At 37.1% G+C, this 22,802-nt stretch overlaps 1 non-coding gene and 1 pseudogene across 1 annotated transcript; one reads left to right on the plus strand and one right to left on the minus strand.

The window, feature by feature from the left end:
• Positions 1-5,341: 5,341 nt before the first annotated feature.
• LOC131147422 (small nucleolar RNA R71) lies at positions 5,342-5,449 on the minus strand. Its single transcript, XR_009134803.1, has one exon. It is a non-coding gene; the product is annotated as a small nucleolar RNA R71 (small nucleolar RNA).
• Positions 5,450-6,137: 688 nt separating this feature from the next.
• LOC131157313 (uncharacterized) lies at positions 6,138-12,317 on the plus strand (annotated as a pseudogene).
• The last annotated feature ends 10,485 nt before the right edge of the window (positions 12,318-22,802 follow it).

The following is a 22,802-nucleotide window of genomic DNA, read 5'->3' on the forward strand; positions in this document are numbered from 1 at the left end:
TATAGCAAGATTCCTATAGCTATAATTTTTATATGCAATGTATTTTACAAGCTATATTTTTCAAAAAACTCTTGTGCTTATTTCATTGAGGAAAATATTTTGAGTTAGTTTGAATATTTGATCAGCATATTTGAAACCCTAAAATATTATTGAGATTTGTTGTATTTTGTTACAAAGAAATAGCTTGTTAGAACACTCTTGAGCATATTTGAGATTATACTTTGCTGAGTGTTTGCTTGCACAAAATCACATCATCGAGCTTACAATTTTCTATATTGTTGATTTGTGGTTGATTGATTACATTTGGTACATATTTCCTTGATTGAGAAGCATAATCACTGTACTCAGTTTATTATTGAGAAATACTGTTGTATTCTAGGCATGGTTGGAGGGGACGGTAATCCAGCCCGGGAAGGATTGTATGTAAAGGTTGAGGTTAGCCCTATGCTAATTGACCTGATTGTTTTAGGTGCCACTGCACCTGCTAAGTGAGTTTATAGTGTAATCCTTGTGCTTGTTAGCCAAGGCGGGGACGTAGGCAGCTTGCTGAACCTCGATAACATTTTTGATATTGTCCTTTTTACTGCTTTATTGTGCATGCTTGGTTAAATATCTAGTGTAGTTTAATTTTCACTAAAAATATATATTAATTTATTTTATTCGCATTAAATTGACCTTAGGCTTTTGTAATAATGCTGTTAGTGGATTGACCTAGGGGATAAATTTTAAAATACCAATTCACCCCCCTTTTGGGATTACAGTAAAGCTAACAATTGGTATTAGAACCTAGTAGCTTAAACTTAATAGTTAGTTTGCAGAAGATCTAGATGGCTCATAGCACTATAACCCTTTTCTCTAAGGGACCCTCTTCCACACGCCCTCCGATTTTCAGTGGTGTTAATTACACCTTCTAGAAACAGAGGATGCACATCTATCTTCAGAACATTGAGTGGAAGGTGTGGAGAGTTGTTTCTAGGGGTAATTATGTTCCTATGAAAACTGAGGGTAGAACTAGAGTTCCTAAAACTGAGGAAGAATATAATGATGATGATATGAAAGTTGTTAGTTTGAATGCCACTGCTATGAATAAGTTGTATTGTGGTCTTGATGTAAATGAATTTAATGGAGTTATGACATGTTCATCTGCTAAGAAGATATGGGATAGGTTAGAGGTAATATATAAGGGTACTAGAGATGTAGTGACCCGAAGAATAATAGCATTTTAATAATAAAGAGGGAGAGAAAATAGATATAGAAACAGAAGGAGGCCGTAGACTTCATCGACGAACGCTCTACGTTCGTTGACGACATTACATTTTGGAGAATATAATAATTTCAAGGAAATTGCCAAGCTTTGTCGACGAACACAGGGTTTCGTCGACGAAGGTCTGAAGGGTTTCATCGACGAATACAGGGCTTCGTCTATGAGAAAATACCGAGCGAGTTTTTTTGGTTGCTTTGAATTTCATCGACAAATATAGGGTTTCATCGACGAATTTAATGAAGGACTCGTCGACGAGGTGACGTGTCTCGTTGACGAATCTGGCCCTATAAATAGCTAAAACTGGATTTTTATTCACTTTTGACGCTCCTCTCTCTCTCTCTCTCTCTCTCTCTCTCTCTCTCCTACGTCTCTCTCTCCCTTCTCTCTTCTATTTTGGCCCCTCCAGTCACCGGATCGAAGATTTGAGGCAACCACGATGCACTTGGCGAAGTTCTTTACAAGTCTGCTGGAACGGATCGTTGGGGAAACGAAGTTGGATTTCATCCTAAATTCAGGGTAAGGCCTTTTAGCTTATTTTTGACCTTATGGTAGTTATAAGAAATGATGTAGGCGATGAAATACTGATATTATATTCTAGCAAATATTGTTTTCAGGATGTTTTGTAGGAGGCCCTGCGGGTATTAGACTAGTATTCCATATGGGCTTTCAAGTAGTCAGGTAAAGAAAATATGCTATGTTAGGTATTTTTAAAATATTATACAGTTTATTAAATGATGAAAATTATGTATTAAAGTATTGTGTGGCTTGTGAATATGAATATAATACGAAGATATGTTTTACGATATTTCAGTACCATGATTTTATGAATCTCAGTACCATAATTATACGAATATGAGTATTATGATTATACAGTTTCATCATTATGATTATGCAGTTCTCAGATTTACATTACAGTTTATGCAGCATCATGGTTATTATGATTATTTCAGAATCATGGCAAATCAGATAGTTGTATATAGAAATACAATATATGGTATCAGACCCTGTTGGACTATGCAGTTACAGAGCACGGTACCGTTGCTATAGATATTATGTTACGTTATGAGTGCAACCACCTATTTAGATAATATGTGGCAAGGTCGATCACCTAGGCCCTTGAAGAGATTAGGCTTCCCATCTAGATATGGGTTGAGGTGGGCAGATCGACCGATGGAGTATAATGATTTATTCCTGGTTGGCCAGCCAGGGTAAATCCCGCCTACGGGCTGCACAACCCTGTCATGAGGGTGTAAGTCATGACACACAAATATCCACAGGGAACATTTTCAATTACTTCTACGTATGTATAGATTTACAGAAACAAGGAATATACCTATGTATAATAGAAGTATTTTGATTAGTAACTAATTACACGTCAAAACTGCGTAATTGGGGATTTTAACCCCGGCTTTACGGCTTATATTTTTAATTAAATGTCCAATTATATCTAATATTTTAACAAAGTCTCGAATTTAGTATTCTTGAGTTTCATTGCACAATTTATGAATTTTTGGTAATTTTTTGTCGCAGGAAAAGTCCCGGGAGCCAATACCGACACCTATTCGTATTTTGGGCATAACTTTTCCATCCAAGCTCCAATAAAAAAGATTCAAATTTCTAGAGAAAGAGAAAAAAATTATCTACAACTTTTACCTTTTGAGTTTTGTGAGAAACAGGCTCCAGAAAGGTCAAAACAGACCGTGTTCGTGAAGAACAAAAACTGAAAATATATAAATATATATATATATATATATATATTTGTTTTGATGTGACCTGGCCATGCATGGCCGAGTCGGGTTGGGTTAGCCGGGTCTAGGTATTCTTTTTCCCCTTTAAATTCTCCTCTTCTCGTTTTTTTTTCTTTGAGCGTGTCTTTAGCACACCAATCTCTGCTCCCTCTTCTCCTTTGCTCCTTCAATTCTTGCCTCTCTTCTCTGCCCTCTATTCTCTTCTATCTTTCCCCTTGGGTCTCTGTTCAAACCACCAGCCCCCTTCTCTGCCAGCAGGTTCTCCAGCCGGCAGCAGATCCCCACGGCCCCCAGCTGCCACTCTCCAGCCCATCCTCCAGATTCTTCTCTATTCCATACCAGACAGCCCACCCGAGCACCCAGCCCCTGCAGCAATTGAATCTCCAGCATCTCTTCCAGCAGCCTCCACGGCCAGCCAGCAGAGCTACAAGCCGCCACCGCAATAGCAAGCCAGAGCAGCTCCACCCTCACATGGCCGAGAAGTCCTTCAACACCAACAACTCCATGACACAACAGCAACCCGAGGTTCTCTAGCCGGCAGCAGACCTTCACGGCCAGCAGCATCTCCTCTGCTGCTACAGCTACTCTCTCTCTTTTCTTTTCTTTTCTTTTCTTTTTCTTTTTCTTTTTCTTTTTACTAATATTTTTTATTTTTATTGTTTTAGTTATTAATTGAAAGATTGGATTTTTTTAAAAAACTGTTTTAGTTGCATTTTATTTTAATTAAGTATTTGAATTCTCAAGTAATTTTAGCAATAAATTTTATTCGTATTAATTTAATTATTTTTTTATTCATAATTTTGTTAAAGGTTCGGTTTTTATTGTCTACGTATGTGTTTGATTGAGTTTTTATTGGTGCGTGTTTTAATTTCGTGTTCAAAGTTATTGTCTTTAGTTAACGTGTGTTTGATACTTGCTTGATTAGACGTAGGATTTCCATTTTTTTTTATTGCAAGCATGAGTGGTTAAGTTCGGTAACTCAGGTTGTGGGTCGATGTCGTTTGCGTTCCATGGTTTATTAGTTATCCTATGATATCATTGTCAAACTTTTATTTGGTTAAAACCGAAAATTGAAGGAATCGTTGATAAATTGCTCGCTTTTGCTTCTTGTTTTGTTGTTGACGTTAGACACATCAAAACCTTGATTTAATCTAGGATTTTAATCAACTTATTTTTACATAAAATTCGGTTGATGCGTAATAAGAGTTTTTATTTTCTTCCGTTTGGATGTGGCCAATTTACTTGATCGTTAGTAATAAAATTTCATCTTATTAATGCCTTGATTGGATTAACAAGAAAAGATGTAAGGCCTAGGAAATTAGTAAACGGTGGAAGCAAACAGACGTTGACCCCGTAACCCGAGTGTTTGGTAAAATTGTTTCAGTTAATCTGTTTAGTTTTGGTTGCGTTATTAGATTTACATTTTTGGAGAATTGATAAAATTTCATTTTCATTTTGATAGTTTACTCAAACTTCTCTCACTTTGTTTATTGTTTTCAAAATCGTAAAAGACCAAAAAGATGTTCAAACCCTATTTTTCAGTAACAGGATTTCACTTAACTTGCATAAATACTTTGATACTCAGTGGTCCCTGTGGAATATGATCCTGGACTTATCCTTGATACAACTTGACACTTCTGCACTTGGAAGCACAACTCAGAACGAGTCAAGTTTTTGGCACCGTTGCCGGGGACTAATTGGTGTCATCAAAGTGTTTCTCTAATTTCAGAGAGGTGTTTTAGAGCTGTGAACGTCTTCACAGCCTAGGTGATATCTACTTCGTCTCCTTTGACCTGTTTGCCTTTATTGCATTTATACCGAGTTGTATGACTGGTTGGGCCAGAGATAACACATTTAGACTAGTCAGGACAGACTCATCCATCTCATCATCGAGTGAACCTGTTTTACTTGAATCACCATCTGACACGCGTAGCATCATGGCTGAAAATGAACCTCATGATATGGAGAACCCTAATAGGACACTCAGAGAATATTTGTAACCTGTTAGGACCAGCACCCCATCCTGCATTATTCTACCTTTGAATGCAAATGCTTTTAATTTTAAAACTGGGATGATTCCATTGTTACCTCATTTTCATGGCATTGAATTTGAAAACCCATATTTGCATATTAAAGAGTTTGAAGAAGTTTGTTCCACATTCATGGATAGAACATGCACTGAGGAGGTAATAAGATTGAAATTGTTCCCATTTTCTTTAAAAGACAAAGCAAAAACCTGGTTGAATTCCTTAAGACCAAGATCCATTAGGACTTGGCAAGAAATGCAAATGGAGTTTTTAAAGAAATTTTTTCCCATGCAAAGAACTAACGCTTTGAAAAGACAAATCATGAATTTTTTCCAAAAGGATGTGGAGACATTTTATCAGTGTTGGGAACGTTTCAAAGATCTCTTAAATGTATGTCCTCACCATGGGTATGAAAATTGGAGGGTCATCAGTTTTTACTATGAGGGATTGCAACCAAAGATGAGGCAATTTGTAGAAACAATGTGCAATGGCGAGTTTTTCAATAAAGGGCCTGAAGAAGCTTTTGATTATTTTGATTACTTGGCTGAAAATGCCTAATCTTGGGATATCTCTGATGTGTATGATAGATCTGAAAAGCAAAAATGCATTGGTGGGGGTGGTAAGTATCAATTGAAAGAAGTTGATGATTAGAATGCTAGGCTTGCATTGATGTCTAAAAGGTTAGAGTCCATTGAACTTAAGAAGGTAAATGAAATGCACGTTTTACATCATCTTCTGAAAATGCAGCATATGTGAGGATCCAGGGCATGTGGCTGATGCATGTCCAACTATTCCTGCTTTTAAGGAAGTTTTGCTTGATCAATCTAGCCCAGTGCATATGCTTTCTAAGAATTCTTCTGGACCTTATTCTAATACATATAATGCAGGTTGGAGAAATCATACAAATCTTAGTTGGAAAATGACCAAGTGGCACCATCTACGCAGGGACCAAGTCAGTATAATCCTTATGCAGCAGCTAGCCAAGGCTTGGGGCCACCTCATTTTCCAAATCAGCCCCCCCAAATGCAAAGAAGAGGAGTGGAAGACTCCATACAATAGCTAATTGTTAGCTTGCAATAGTTTATGCATAGTCAGAGCATGATCAACAACCAAAACTCCCAGGCTATCAATGACATCAGAGGGACTCTCACTAAAGTAACCACCACTTTGAGTAACCAGGAGGAAGGAAAGTTTCCAGCTCAACCCCAGCCAAATCCACAAGGGCACAGTCGATCATCTCAGCATTCAGGTGAAGGGAGCAATGTGAAATCAGTGAAAGCTATTACAACTTTAAGGAATGGTAAGGTTTTGGGTGACCCTGCCCATAGTGCAGGAAGTTCAGGTAAAAATGCTAATCCTGCTCTTGATAGTGGTGAGTCGAACGCTTTAAATTCACATAATGATGCATGTTCCATACCTGCACCATTTCCACAACGTTTGATTTCTTTGCACAAGGATAAACAACATGTTGAAATCTTGGAAATATTTAAGCAAGTTAGGATTAACATTCCACTTCTAGATGCTATAAAACAAATTCCTGCTTATGCTAAATTTCTAAAGGATTTATGCACTGTAAAACGCAAACTGAATGTACAGAAAAAGGCCTTCCTCACTGAGCAAGTTAGTGCCATTATTCAAAATCACACACGACCTAAGTACAAGGATCCTGGGTCACCTACTATTTCATGTGTCATCGGAAACTCTAAGATAGGGCAGGCCTTGCTAGACTTAGGTGCGGGGGTTAATTTGCTACCTTATAGTGTGTATGAACAATTGGGGCTAGGGGAATTGAAAATCACATCCATTATCTTGCAACTTGCTGATAGATCCATAAAAATTTCTAAGGGTATCATTGAGGACGTCTTGGTCCAAGTGGATAAATTTTACTACCCTGTGGATTTTTTGGTCTTGGATATGAAAGTGTTATCCCGTGCAAATTCTTCACCACCTGTGATTTTGGGAAGACCATTTTTAGCAACTTCTAATGCCATAATCAATTGTAGGAGTGGTGTTTTAAAATTGAGTTTTAGAAATATGACTTTAGAACTGAATATCTTCAATTTGCACAGGCAACCTCAAGAACATGAAGAAATCCAAGAAGTCAATTCACTGGAATCTTTAATTGTAGACACTCCTTAGTTAAACCATAATTGTGATGAGCAGTGGGAGGAATTAGAAGATTCCCTCGATTTAACTGAGTCCACTGATCATTTTTCTTCGCTTTGTGTTGTAGGTGACTCAACTGAGATGCAATGGAAGCTTAAATTTGAACCATTATCGGTAATACAAACCCCAGCACAGCCATCCGATGAGAAGGCACCAGTGTTAGAATTGAAGCCACTGCCGCCGGAACTAAAATATGCCTACCTTGGACTAGAGAACTCATTCCCAGTGGTGATTTCTGCATTGTTGACTCCTGACCAAGAAAGTAAGTTGTTGAGAATTTTGACACAAGACAAATCAGCCATTGGTTGGTCCATTGCCGACATTAAAGGTATAAGTCCTCTCATTTGTACACATAGGATATATTTGGAAGAGGATTCGAAACCCTCTAGAGAGATGCAAAGGAGACTAAACCCCATAATGAAAGAGGTGGTAAAAAAGGAAGTTTTGAAATTGTTAGACATAGGCATCATATATCCAATTGTTGACAGTAAATGGGTTAGTCCAATACAAGTTGTCCCAAAAAAATCTGGTATAACCGTTGTAGAAAATGATAAGGGAGAATTGGTGCCTACTAGAGAGACCACAGGTTGGACGATGTGTGTAGATTATAGGAAATTGAATGCTGCCTCTAGGAAGGATCATTTTCCTTTGCCTTTCCTTGATCAGGTTTTAGAAAAAGTGGCAGGGCATGAATATTAGTGTTTTTAAGATGGATTCTCCGGTTATTATCAAATAGAAATAGGTCCAGAGGACCAAGAGAAGACTACCTTCACTTGTCCCTTTGGAACTTTTGCCTTTTGGAGAATGCCATTTGGACTATGCAATGCCCCAGCTACTTTTCAAAGATGCATGTTAAGTATTTTTAGCAACTTGATTGAGGACAGTGTAGAGGTATTCATGGATGACTTTTTAGTTTTTGGAAAAACATTTGATGCATGTTTGTCTAATTTGCAGGTTGTTTTGAAAATATGTGAAGGAAAATAATTGTTGTTAAATTAGGAAAAATGTCACTTTATGGTCCAACAAGGAATAGTTTTGGGGCACATTGTATCCTCTCGAGGCATAGAAGTGGATAAAGCTAAAATAGACTTGATTTCAAATTTGCCTGCACCTAAAAATTTGAAAGATGTTAGATCATTTTTAGGGCATGCCGGTTTTTATAGAAGATTCATAAGGAAATTTAGCTTTATTTCTAAACCTCTTTGTAAACTTTTGATGTATGATGTTAAATTTGAATGGACCCAAGAGTGTCAAAATGGTTTCGATGAATTGAAAACATGTCTCACCACTGCACCTATCATTCGATCTCCTGACTGGTCACTTCCTTTTGAATTAATGTGTGATGCAAGTGACTTCTCTGTGGGGGCTGTTCTTGGACAACGAAGAGATAAACTGCCGTATGTTATATACTATGCTAGTAAAACTTTAAATGCAGCACAAAAGAACTATTCCACCACTGAAAAAGAATTGCTAGCTATAGTATTTGCATTGGATAAGTTTAGATCTTATCTTCTTGGTTCTCCTGTCATAATATTCACTGACCATGCAGCTCTGAAATTTCTATTGTAAAAAAAAAACACTAAGCCAAGACTGGTAAGGTGGATACTTCTGTTTCAGGAATTTGATCTCACAATAAAAGATAAAAAAGGAGTGGAGAACGTGGTGGCAGATCACTTTTCTCGGCTTCAACCAGAAGTTTTTGAGAAGTTTTCTTTAATTTTTGATAAATTTCTTAATGAACAATTATTTGCTGTTGAATATTTACCATGGTATGCTGATATTGTAAATTTCTTGGTTATAGGGAAAACTCCACCTCGTTGGAATGCTTAAGACATAAGAAGGTTGAAGGCTGAAGCTAAGAATTTCTTTTACAATGATCCTTATCTCTTTAAATATTGTTCAGATCAGATCATTAGAAAGTGTGTGCCTAACAATGAAATTTCTAGTGTTTTAAATTTTTGCCACACAGAAGCTTGTGGTGGGCATTTTTCCGTCCACAAAACAGTGGCTAAAGTTCTTCAAAGTGGGTTTATTGGCCAAGTATGTTTAAGGATGCTTTGAGTTTCTGTAAAGCTTGTGAACCTTGTCAAAAATTAGGGGGAATCACTAGGAGAAACATGATGCCCTTGCAACCTATACTAGTGATTGAAATTTTTGATTGTTGGGGTATAGATTTCATGGGACCATTTCCTTCTTCTTTTGGCTATTTATACATTTTGTTTGCCATTGATTATGTTTCCAAGTGGGTTGAGGCAGTCCCTTGCAGAACTAATGACCATCAAGTGGTTATAAAATTTTTGAAAGAAAACATTTTTGCAAGGTTTGGCATGCCTAAAGCCATAATCAGTGATCAAGGCACACACTTTTGCAACAAACATGTTTCAGCCTTATTGAAGAAGTATGGTATCCATCACAAAATCTCTACTGCCTACCATCCTCAAACCAACGGGCAAGCTGAATTAGCAAATAGGGAAATTAAACACATCCTTGAGAAAACTGTTAACCCAAATAAGAAGGATTGGTCTTTGAGATTGTCTGATAGCTTGTGGGCCTATAGAACAGCTTTTAAAACCATTTTAGGCATGTCTCCATATAGATTAGTGTATGGTAAGGCTTGCCATTTGCTTGTAGAGTTGGAACATAAGGCGTATTGGGCAATTAAACAATGCAATTTTAACATTGATGATGCTGGTTGCGTGAGAAAATTGCAGTTATCTAAATTGGACGAGCTGAGGATGGATGCCTACAATAATTCTAAATTGTCCAAGGAGAGAATGAAGAACTTTCATGATAAACACATTCAGCGTAAGACTTTTGAGCCCAACCAACAGATGCTATTGTACAACTCTCGCCTACATTTGTTTCCTGGTAAGTTAAGGTCTCTGTGGAGTGAACCTTTGTGGTGAAGACTGTTTTTCCTCATGGTGCTGTAGAGATTCTGAATCCTCAAAATGGTAATATTTTTAAGGTTAATGGTCAAAGTCTCAAGCTTTTATTTCTAACTTTGCACCTGAGGAATCTACTCTACATTTGCTTGATCCCACTTAGTATAGTTCATTTTCTTTTCTTTTCTTTTCTTTTCCCTTTTTGTGTTTTTTTTTCTTATTTATATTTATATTTTTCTCATTGTTTTCCTTTGTTCTGTAGTTGTTATTTCTTATTCTCTAGCAGTATATTCTTTTCAAAGTGGTTCAGGTACTTCTTCTTTTTCTCATTTATATTTTTAGAGTTGTTTTGCTTTACGTTTAAATACTCTCTCGGGTAAATTCTTTCAATTCTCCTGCATCATTGGGGACAATGCTACATTCTAGTTGGGAGGTTGGAAGAGAATTTACCTTGTGGTTTGCATGCTTTAAACATATGTGGTTTGCCTTGGGAAAATAGTGTTATATTAAAAAAAAAAAAAGAAAAATCAAAAATCAAAAAGAAAGAGAGAAAGAAAGAGGAGCACTAAAGATTTACACTGCATTATCCCATTTTTAACATTGACTTGTACCCTTCACATACCTGCATATAACCTAAGAACTACACACTTGAGTCATTTATGCGTAGTTTCTCTTTATATGATTTTATAACTCCATGAATAATTAATTGGTAGTACATTCGTGTTAATTTGGTTATATAATTTTTTGTATTTACATGACATCTCACGAGGTTGAATACACACTCACGTGATTCATTGCACTCAGGGTTTCTTGTGAGCATTGAGAGAACATTCGTGGCGACTATGACACCTTGTGAGATATCCTTGAGCTATATATCATCCTTTTGAGCGTTAATATCAAATTAGAGTTCATGGAACTCAATTCTCTTTTTTCTGGATGATTCTTTGTATACTAGTCTTTGTTTTTGATTTGTTAGCTTAGAGGTGACTTTTAGTAGGGATGTAGAAACCTAGGTCTTGTAGCCTACTCAAGATGTGAAGGCTGATCCACCCCTAAAGACAGACTTAGTTCATGGACCACTATTTGAACTCAATTCCCGCTGATGGTATGAAGATAACAAACGAAGTGTAATGATTGTCTTAATTGTTCAAGAAAAGGCAGAAAAATAAAGAATGAGCAGAAGAAACGATAAGAAATAAAAATGCGTGTGAAATGAAATACTAATGTCTGCTCCACAGAAATATCACAGAAAGTCAAGGACACAACACATGTTTTCTACGTATGAAGATTCTTCAACCAGTTAATGCCTCAGATGTGCTCACGACAAGTTTGTGAATAAGTTGATCTGGATAGGCTAGATCCTTTCCAGACTAGTCCACTCCGTACATTTACCGTTCTTCCTTCTATTATGTGGGAAGTTTGATCGCAACACTCCTCCTCACATATAATGAGCGAACCCATTTTTTTCTTTTTGAGTGTTTTTGAGGATATACCAGTTAGGCCGAGTCAAAGTGACCGTTCTGTAGGTGTCCACTGGTATCCTAAGTGTATTGAGTCACACACACACACACTTCGAGAGTCTACCTGTTTATACTCGGACTTATACGACTGCATTAACTCTGAATGTGCCACTGATTAACTTCATGTGAGTATACTACACTTAAATGACATATAAATGATGAAACTTGCATAAGTGATGTGCTTTGGAGAATGTGCATCGAATATGAATGAGCATGTGTGAAATTCAGTTATATTCTTGTATGTGAAACGGTATGCTTGTGTCGCATGTGCATGGATTTCATGATCATTGGAATTTGAAGTTGTAGGCACCGCCCTGAGATTCATTCACGTCATTTGCTAGAGACTAGCAAAATGTTAGTTGGGGGGTGTGATTACGCGTCAAAACTGCATAATTGGGCACTTTAACCCGGGCTTTACGGCTTATATTTTTAATTAAATGTCCAATTATGTCTAATATTTTAACAAAGTGTCGAATTTAGTATTCTTGAGTTTCATTGCACAATTTATGAATTTTTGGTAATTTTTTGTCGCAGGAAAAGTCCCGGGAGCCAATACCGACACCTATTTGTATTTTGTGCATAACTTTTCTATCCAAGCTTTGATCGAGAAGATTCAAATTTCTAGAGAAAGAGGAAAGGATTATATAAAACTTTCATCTTTTGAGTTTTGTAAGAAACGGGCTCCAGGAAGGTCAAAACAGACGTGAAGAACAAAAACTGAAAATATATATAAATATATATATATATTTGTTTTAATGTGACCCGGCCATGCATGGTCGGGTCGGGTTGGGTTAGCTGGGTCTAGGTATTCTTTTTCCCCTTTAAATTCTCCTCTTCCCTTTTTTTTTTTTCCTTTAAGCATGTCTCCAGCACACCAATCTCTGCTCCCTCTTCTCCTTTGCTCCTTCAATTCTTGCCTCTCTTCTCTGCTCTCTATTCTCTTCTATCTTTCCCCTTGGGTCTCTGTTCAAACCACTAGTCCCCTTCTCTGCCAGCAGGTTCTCCAGCCGGCAGCAGATCCTCACAGCCCCCAGCTGCCACTCTCTAGCCCATCCTCCAGATTCTCCTCTATTCCATACCAGACAGCCACCCGAGCACCCAGCCCCTGCAGCAGTTGAATCTCCAGCATCTCCTCCAGCAGCCTCCATGGCCAGCCAGCAGAGCTACAAGCCACCACCGCAACAGCAGGCTAGAGCAGCTCCACCCTCACATGGCCGAGAAGTCCTTCAACACCAACGGCTCCATGACACAACAGCAGCCCGAGCTTCTCCAGCCGGCAACAGACCTTCACGGCCAGCAGCATCTCCTCTGTTGCTGCAGCTACTCTCTCTCTTTCTCTCTCTTTTCTTTTCTTTTTTTTTTTCTTTTTCTTTTTTTTTTACTAAGATTGTTTATTTTTATTGTTTTAGTTATTAATTGAAAGATTGGATTTTTTTAAAAACTGTTTTAGTTGCATTTCATTTTAATTAAGTGTTTGAATTCTCAAGTAATTTTAGCAATAAATTTTATTCGTATTAATATAATTATTTTTTTTATTCATAATTTTGTTAAAGGTTCCATTTTTATTATCTACGTATGCATTTGATTGAGTTTTTATTGGTGCTTGTTTTAATTTCATGTTCAAAGTTATTGTCTTTAGTTAACGAGTGTTTGATACTTGCTTGATTAGACGTAGGATTTCCATTTTTTTGTATTGCAAGCATGAGTGGCTAAGTTCGATAACTCGGGTTGTGGGTCGATGTCGTTTACGTTCCATGGTTTATTAGTTATCCTATGATATCATTGTTAAACTTTTATTTGGTTAAAACTGAAAATTGAAGGAATCGTTGATAAATCGCTAGCTCTTGCTTCTTGTTTTGTTGTTGACGTTAGACACATCAAAACCTTGATTTAATCTAAGATTTTAATCAACTTATTTTTACATAAAATTCGGTTGATGCGTAGTAAGAGTTTTTATTTTCTTCCTTTTGGATGTGGCCAATTTACTCGATCGTTAGTAATAAAATTTCATCTTATTAATGCCTTGATTGGATTAACAAGAAAAGGAGTAAGGCCTAGGAAATTAGTAAATGGTGGAAGCAAACAGACGTTGACCCCGTAACCCGAGTGTTTGGTAAAATTTTTTCAGTTAATTTGTTTAGTTTTGGTTGCGTTATTAGATTTACATTTTTGGAGAATTGATAAAATTTCAGTTTCATTTTGATAGTTTACTCAAGCTTCTCTCACTTTGTTTACTGTTTTCAAAATCGTAAAAGACCAAAAAGATGTTCAAACCCTATTTTTCAGCAACCGGAATTCACTTAACTTGCATAAATACTTTGATACTCAGTGGTCCCTGTGGAATACGATCCTGGACTCATCCTTGATACAACTTGACACTTCTGCACTTGGAAGCACAACTCAGAACGAGTTAGTAACCTACGATACTGTTATGTTAAGCAACATGTAAAGGGAGAGGGGGGTGTACTTTATCACTTGTACTTTATTTATATATTCATTTATACATGTTTATTTGAAAACAAATTTTCATGATATAGTAGCTCATTTGCCACACACTAGTAATAGCATATTTCTTTTTACTGAGCGTTGGCTCATCCCAGTGTTGAAACATTTTTCAGGTGATCCAGGTAGGCGAGCAGACCAGGCTCGCAGATAAAGGGGCTTCAGTAGTGCCCTGTCAGTGGAGAGTGAGTATATTTTGTGAATGATTTTGTATACCCTAGCTAGTTGAGGGTGTTTTGGGCACAGTGGTATGTGTATATGTTGGGAAACATGTAGTACTCTAGTATTGGTTTTGTATTGTGTATATATTTTCATATGGTTATGTCTATATGATTTATGCTTCTTGCTATTTAGGTTAATGATTGGGTTTACCCGATTTGGTATCAGAGCATGTTAGATTATCATAGTATAAAGACAAAAAGAAAAATCAATTTATTAAGCAGGTCGCTACAAAAGATGTAAAAGATAGTAGGATTGATATGTTGACTAGTGAGTATGAAGCATTTAGCAGGATGAACATTGGTGAGTCTATTCAGAGCATCTACAGTAGATTCACACACATCATTAATTCACTGCATGCATTAGTTAATACCTAACCTACATATGAGATGATTAGGAAAGTCCTTAGAGGCTTGCCTCCTATTTGGGAAGCTAAGGCTACAACCATTTTTGAGGGTAGAGACCTTAAGGCCATGACATTAGATGAGTTGATAGGTTCACTGATCACCTAAGAATTAGCTATAAATAATCGACTTAATGAACACAATAGGTTGAGAAAAGTGACTGCATTGAAAACTTCTACTAATACATCTAGTGAGTGCTGCAAACCTGATTCTGGAGATGATATGACCATGCTAACTAGGAAATTCAGTAGATTCTTCAGGAAGAATAGTAAACCATACAAAAGGTAAAGGGAGTCTGCATATGAGAAGGGAGATTCTAGTAAAAGAAAGGAGAAATCAAACGCTTCTAAGTGCTATAACTGCAACAAAGTTGGGCATATCAAGCCGAATTGGCCCTTACTGAAAAAGGAAGTTAGGAAAAAGAAGAAAGCCATAAAAGTGGGCACTTCATGGGATAAACTAAGTAGTAGTGACTCAGACTCAAACCACAATGATTCAGAGGTTGCTAACCCATGCTTAATGGCACATGATGATGAAGTATTGTCTTCTTGTTCTTTATCTTCATATTATTCTTCTAATGATGACTGTGACTCTGATAGTATGTCTACTATTAGAGAATTGCAATTTGAATATGTTCGTGTATCTAAACTGTTGAATAAAATGACCAAGGAGAATGATGTTTTGAAAAAGAAATGTGAAAATTGGTCAAAATTATTTAAAATGACAAAAAATTCTCATGCTTCGATTCTTAAAGAAAAATATTTGAAAATTGATGAGCTTGAAAGAAAATTGGAAGATTGCTCCAAAATCATTTTTAAATTTACTGAGGGGAAATGAAATTTTGAAAAACTCCTTGGGGCCCAAAGAAACTCTCTTAGTAAAGAAGGTCTTTGTTTTATTAGTGTTAAAAATGTTAGACGACCTAATCTTTATCTGAGACATTTAACACGTGAATCAAAATCTCAAATCCCACCTAAAGATCTAAGGTGTCGAATGAAATGTTTTAAATGTAAGAAAATCGGCCACATTCAATGTGATTGTCCACTTAGAAATAAACATGTGAGAATCAAGAAAGTGTGGATGGTTAAAGGTGATCCAGACACTAACCCCTGTGGACCCAACATAATTTGGGGACTAGTATCAGTTATTTAAACTTTCTTACAAGTGTGTTTGAGATCGTCCTCTTTAAATGACAAGTGGTATTGGATAGCGGGTGCTTACAGCACATAACTGGTGACAAGGCAAAATTCGCTTCAATCACTCCCAAGGATGGAGGGTATGTGACATTTGTAGACAATGCAAAGGGGCGCATCATCGGCGTAGGTAAGGTGGGTAAGGACCCTTCCTTAATTATTGGAAATGTTCTAATAGTTGATGGCTTGAAGCATAATTTGTTGAGCAGTAGTCAATTGTGTGATAAAGGCTATAAGGTTTCATTTGAAAATGATAAATGCATAGTTGAAAGTAAATCAGATCATAAATTTTTTTTCACTGCAGATTGCCATGAAAATGTATATACTAATACTTTTGATAATCTAGCTTCGCAACAAGTAACTTGTTTTTCTGCAATAAATGTAGCTAGTTGGTTATGGCATAGGCGCTTAGGACACACTAGCATGGATTTGTTGTCAAAACTAGTAAGAAAGGACTTAGTGAAAGGCTTGCCTTTAACACCATTTGTGAAAGATAAAATTTGTGATGCATGTCAAATGGGCAAGCAAATAAAATCAAGGTTTAAGAAAAAGAATTTTATATCCACCACTAGACCATTTGAAATGCTTCACTTGGATTTATTTGGTCCTAATTCAGTGCAAAGTCTAGGAGGAAAATCATATGCTTTTGTTATTGTTGATGACAATTCTAGGTTCACATGGGTGCTGTTTCTCTCACATAAAAATGAATTGTGTGAAGAGTTTATTAAGCTATGTAGAAGAATTCAAAATGAAAAGGGCTATAAAATAACTCACATGAGAAGTGCTAGAGGCACTAAATTTAAAAATGATGACATAGAAAATTATTGTGACCTAGAGGGCATATCACACAACTTTTCTCCACCTATGACTCTCAACAAAATGGTGTGGTAGAAAGAAAGAATAGATCATTACAAGAAATGGGTAGGACTATGCTAAATGAATATAAGCTACCTAAATATTTTTGAGTTAACTATAAGTACTGCATGTTATGTCATGAATATGGTGTTAATTAGACATTCACTTAATAAAACCCCATATGAAATGTCGGACAACCATAGACCTAATATTTCTTATTTTCATGTTTTTGGTTGTAAATGCTTTGTGCTTAGGGATAATGAGCATCTAGGGAGATTTGATTCTAAATATGATGAAGGCATTTTCCTAGGTTATTCTCTTAATAGTAAAGCATATAGAGTTTCCAATAAAAGAACTTTAACTGTCATTGAATCTATTCATGTTGTATTGATGAATCTAATCCATTTTCTAAGAAAGATGATATTGACATTAGAAAATGCTTAGACAAGCTATCTATTGAGAACAATGTGAATGAAAATTCAGAAATAAATGATAAATCATCTAAAGATAATCAAAATGAGAATGAAGTTCAGGAGCTGCCTAGGGATTGGGAATTTATTAGGAACCATCCTATAGATCAAATCATAGGTGAACCTTCCCGTGGTGTAGCCACAAGATCTCCCTTGAGAAACCTAGTGAGTCACTCTACTTTCTTGTCCCAAAAAGAACCTAAAAATATTAAAGAAACCATAAAGGATGAGTCTTAGGTGATGTCTATGCAAGAAGAATTTAATCAATTTGAAAGAAGCAAAGTGTGGACCCTAGTTCCTAGGCCTAATGATCATACAATTATTGGAACCAAATGGGTGTATAGAAATAAGAAGGATGAGAATGAGATAGTAACTAGGAATAAGGCAAGACTAGTTGCCCAGGGTTATAATCATGAAGAATGGATAGATTTTGATGAAACCTCTGCTCCTCTTGCTAGAATGGAAGTTATTCGTATGCTACTTGCTTATGCTACTTTTAAGAACTTTAAATTATATAAAATGGATGTTAAAAGCTCATTTCTTAATGGCTACATTAATGAAGAAGTGTATCTAGAACAACTGTTGACCTTATTGGTTACACCCAATTTTGATTATGATAAATACTTTTGGTACTGATGTTTGTACTGAGAATTGCATGCAAGCTCACCTTGTGCACGCTTAGGACTGAAAGTCATATCATGATGGGGTGAGGTGTTCGTGCCGAAGAATGAAGATATATGTATTGTATTTTGTAGTCATTTGATTATTTCTTCATTCTGGATGTAATTTATTATAAACTGTGTGCATGTATGACTTGTAATAAATTGCATCATGCATGATAGGTAGGTATGCTCAAAACGACCATAGTTGGACTTTAGGTGCCTATACAGACCTTAGGTCTCTAAAAAAATGCACAAAGGTCCCCATTATCATCTTCATATTAGGGGAATTACAACTGGCTAAAACATGGACTTAAATTAAATAGGTTAAGAGGGTTCGGGCTACCAAACCTCGGCCGTGTAAAGCGGCTCGGGCGACCGAGCCAAGTCAAAATATTGACTTAGCTTCGGGCGACTGAACGTCTTTTGAACATATCTTCCTCGGGCACTCGAATGCCTTTCAGGGCACTTTTCAACTACTCGGGCGGTCGTCTGTTTATGTTCAAATAGAGGCTCGGGTGACCGAACTACTTGGTTTGGTTAATAGAACTTTGCTTCAGGCACCCGAATCTCGGACATTTGCCTACTGACTTTGTTTTAGCCAATTGAACCTCAACTTGGGCACCCGAACCTCTTAAAATTGATTTCTTAACTGTGTCTCTTTGGGCACCCGTACCTCAGGCCGGGCACCCAAACCTCACAGGTTAAAATAATTTTTACTGATTTTTAAATGGGGTAAACTAGGTTAATTTTCTTAATGATCTTTTAAACAATTCTAATAATACCCATTATGTCCCCAATGGTCAAAAAATCCTCCTAGCCTATATATACCAATTCATTTGTCTTAATAAGCTAGGATTAGAAAACTTGATTAGGGCAAAAACTCTCTCAACTCTTAAAACCCTAAAAACCCTATATTAGCCAAATATTCTTTCAAGCACTCACATATTTCTCATTTGTGATTTCTTAAAGCATTGTGAGTATTTCAAGGTTATTGTGCTTAACCTATTTTACTAGAACTCTCACTTGGATTATTTTCTTGATTGATTTTCTTTGAGAGTTTAGCATTAAAGTTCTTCCACGGATTTCATTTGATAAATCTTGTGTGGGAAGACTTTGAGGTTTTTGGTTCTTGCATTATTGTTGCAAGTTACCTAAACCCAGTTTTTGTGTGCAAAAATCTTTTATAAAAAGCTAGTCTTTCAAACAACCCCATTGTGCTTTATACATTGAAATATCCTATTGAGTTTGTTTGATTTATCTTGCTTAGCATATTTGAAACCCTGATCTGATTTTGTAATATTCAAATAGTGTGTTTCAAATCTTGCTTAGATATACACTCTAGATCTGGACTGAAAATATATATGTGATTGAGTGTTTAGCACACATTAGAGTACTGAGCATATTTACATATCATTCGTGCTTGCATTATTGACTGAGCTATATTGGTACACATATCTGCTTGTGTTGAAGCGCATTTACGTGTACAAACAATTTATACACATTGGTTGTATTCCAGGCACGGGCCTGAAGAGGGAGACTAACCTTGTGGAATAGTCCCAGATTGGCTTAGAACCGGTTAGGAAAGTTAGGTGCGCTATCCTGTTAAGGCGTGTCGATTGAGGTTAGCCCCTTGAATTGACCTGGTTTGTATAGGTGCCGCTCCACCTGTTTAAGTGAACATTATAGTGGTAATCCTTGTGTTGGTGTGGCCAAGGCCGGGACGTAGGCACTATTGGCCGAATGTCGATAACATATCGTGCGTGTTCTTTACATTTCCGCAATTTACATTTACTGCATGTTTGATGATTGCATAGACTAACCCTAGGCTAAATTTCATTGTTGTTGAAATCAGTAGACTTAGGCAACAATTTTTAAATACCCAATTCACCCCCCCTCTTGGGGTTGCACCATAACTATCAATTGGTATCAAAGCCTCGTTACTTAGACTTAAAAGTTATTTAGTAAAAGATTATGATGGCTCACGTTAGTGGCTCCCCTTCCTGGGAGGGAAGATTAGTCACACACCCACCTGTATTCTGTGGTATTGATTATGCTATATGGAAATTTAGAATGATTGTGTATTTAAAAGCTCTAAATTGGGAATTTTTGAAAGTCATTGATCAGGGTGATTATGTGCCTATGAAGTCTATTGGGTGAACTGATGTTCCTAAACCTGAGTTTGAAATGAATGATCATGATAGGGACTTAGTACAGGTAAACTTTGATGCCATGAATACCTTACTGCATGCTTTAGATTCTAACATTTTATGTGAGGTTATGGCTTGTACTAGTGCTAAGCAGATTTGGGACGAACTTGAGTGGAGATATGGTGCATCCATGCAAAAGGGAGTCATCTCTCCATGCGACTCAGGCTCCACTGATCTTAAGGAAGGTAACCAGTGTTATGTAGCTTTGACAAAAAATGAGGTTACTTCAGTTCCATCTGTCTTAGTAGATGAATATGAGCATGATTCTTGTGCTTTTTTGAAGACTACATCTGATATTGAATCATATGATAGCACTGATAGTGAAAGCATGCCTACTTAAGAGGAATTGCAAATTGACTATCTTAGAACTCATAAGTTACTTGTTAAATGTAACAAGAAATATTCCGCTTTGGAAAATAAGTATGAAGCATGCATGAAAGAATGTAACTCTAAAGTTCTTGCTGAAAGAGAAAATATTTTGAAAATTAATAGCCTAGAAAGCAAGAATGAATCATCAGAAATTGAGTTAACTATTTTGAAATCTAAAATTTCTAATGATGATAATAAATATTATTTGATTGCAGATCTTGAAAGAAAAGCAAACAAGGTGTCTAAAGAACTCTTTAAACTTCAGAATGTTTGCAAAAATTTGAAAAACTAAAAAATTGAAGACCTAGAGAAGAAAATAGAAGATCAATCTAAGATCATCTATACGTTCACTAGAGGCAAGGAGAACTTTGATAAACTACTAGGTGCACAAAAGATGACCTTAGACAAAGAAGGTATAGGTTACAATGTGATTGAAAATAAGAAGTTAAAGAACCTATACATGGGGTACTTTGTAAAAGAATCAAAACACTATGCCAGTACCTCCTCTAGTCCATACACTCTCACCACATGCATCTTATGTAAAATTTGACTGCCCATTTAAAAGAAAAGGTGTGAAACCCAAGCAAGTATGGAAAGTCAAAGAATCATCAACTCCTAACCCATCAAAGACAAAATGAAGAAAAATGGTATGGGTGATTAAGAAAGAAAAGGAAGGACCTGTTCAAATAGGAATTACATGATCACATAGCTCTTCCTTGGCAGTTAGGATTAGTCATAGGGTGCAACATTCTCTAAAAGGTTAGGTAGTGGCCTAAGGCTCGTTAATCTTGTCCCAATCTTAAGGCTCGTTAATCTTGTCCCAATCTTACCTTGTAGCCAATTCATTGTCTTAACCCCTATAGATAATCCATAGGGTCTCTTGCTTTAAAAAATTAGATAAAATAAGGACAAGTGGACCATGGTCGGGCGACCGAACCGATTAGTATATTTGTACTTCGGTTGATCGAACCAGAAGGTTGAGCTAGCCGTTGACCACATCTCGGGTGGCTGAATACCCATGTTCAAACTCACTCGGGCTGCCGAATCATCTTCGGGTCCCCGAGTATATATTCGGGCTACCGAACTAAGACCTTTGGGCGACCGATTGACTTAGTTCAAAAACTATTCAGGCGGCCCACTTTTGAAAATGCAAAATTGGTGCTTAAAATTCAGCCGACCGAACATATCTTCGGGCAGTCGAACAGACTTAGAGACCTCTCGTAATTAAGGCTATTCGGGCGACCGAACCAAGGCTCAAGTGCCCGAACTGCGCTGATATATATGGTTTTCTGCGAAATTCAGTTCATTTCTTCCATTTTCTTGAGAGCCTTCCTAGTTTCCTCGCTCATATCCTTCCCTAGCCCTAAGACAGATTCGTTCCCATGGCTAGAGAAGAGAGACGTGTTGCCGTGGGTGTTCCATTAGATCAATGGTTTCCCACACCCAATCGGCGAATCAAGTATGAGAGGGTGTTTCGTATGAAGGATCCCATTCTGGGAAATATTCTTGATATCGAGTTCATGCAAACTCACTTCAACAATGTCCTTGACATGTTTCAATATCAAGGATGGTATGAGTTTATTGCCTTTCAGCCCAGAGGGATGTACCTACTGCTCGTTTGGCTCTTTTATGCCAACCTTGCTTAGGATGGCCAAGGCTACTACACTAGGGTGCTAGAGATAGACATCCATTTCGATAATGTATACCTGGCGGAGACATTTGATATCCAACGTGGCGACTTCATCTGCCCCGATTCTTCATCCACTTGGATAGCCGAGCAGGACTTCACTATGAGTACTTTCGTTAACTTGGTAATGACACGTTTTTTAGCTGATTTGACTCATACCGCCAGTTACAGATCCTTGACTTTTGAGGCAAAGGTGGTACACCACCTGATCTCCTATAACATTTTGCCTAAGTCAGGATCAAGAGACCATGTGTCCTACTTGGACTGCTTTGTCATGTGGTGCCTCTTCACTAGGAAGAAGCTAGACCTGCTTAGATTGATCTTGCGGTGGATGCTTTTCAAAACCGTGGGAAAGAGGATCATTTTACCCTACGGTGGGATTTTATCTAGGATATTCATTAGGGAGAGATTGAATAGGTAACCACTTGCCACCATCAAGAAAGTACAACCATCTAATGGTTTTTTAATTCGAACACCTTAAATTTGATGGGATACGAGCTAACTGGCAACATGTGGTTGCCTACTGCACATGAGAGAGAGCTGGGAGCTCAGGAGGTCCCAGAAGAGCTACCCCATGTACCATCTACAGCCGAAATCATGGCAGCCATTACCGATCTCTCTGCC

This window comes from Malania oleifera, chromosome 1, assembly GCF_029873635.1.
Source record: "Malania oleifera isolate guangnan ecotype guangnan chromosome 1, ASM2987363v1, whole genome shotgun sequence".
Lineage (NCBI taxonomy): Eukaryota > Viridiplantae > Streptophyta > Magnoliopsida > Santalales > Ximeniaceae > Malania > Malania oleifera.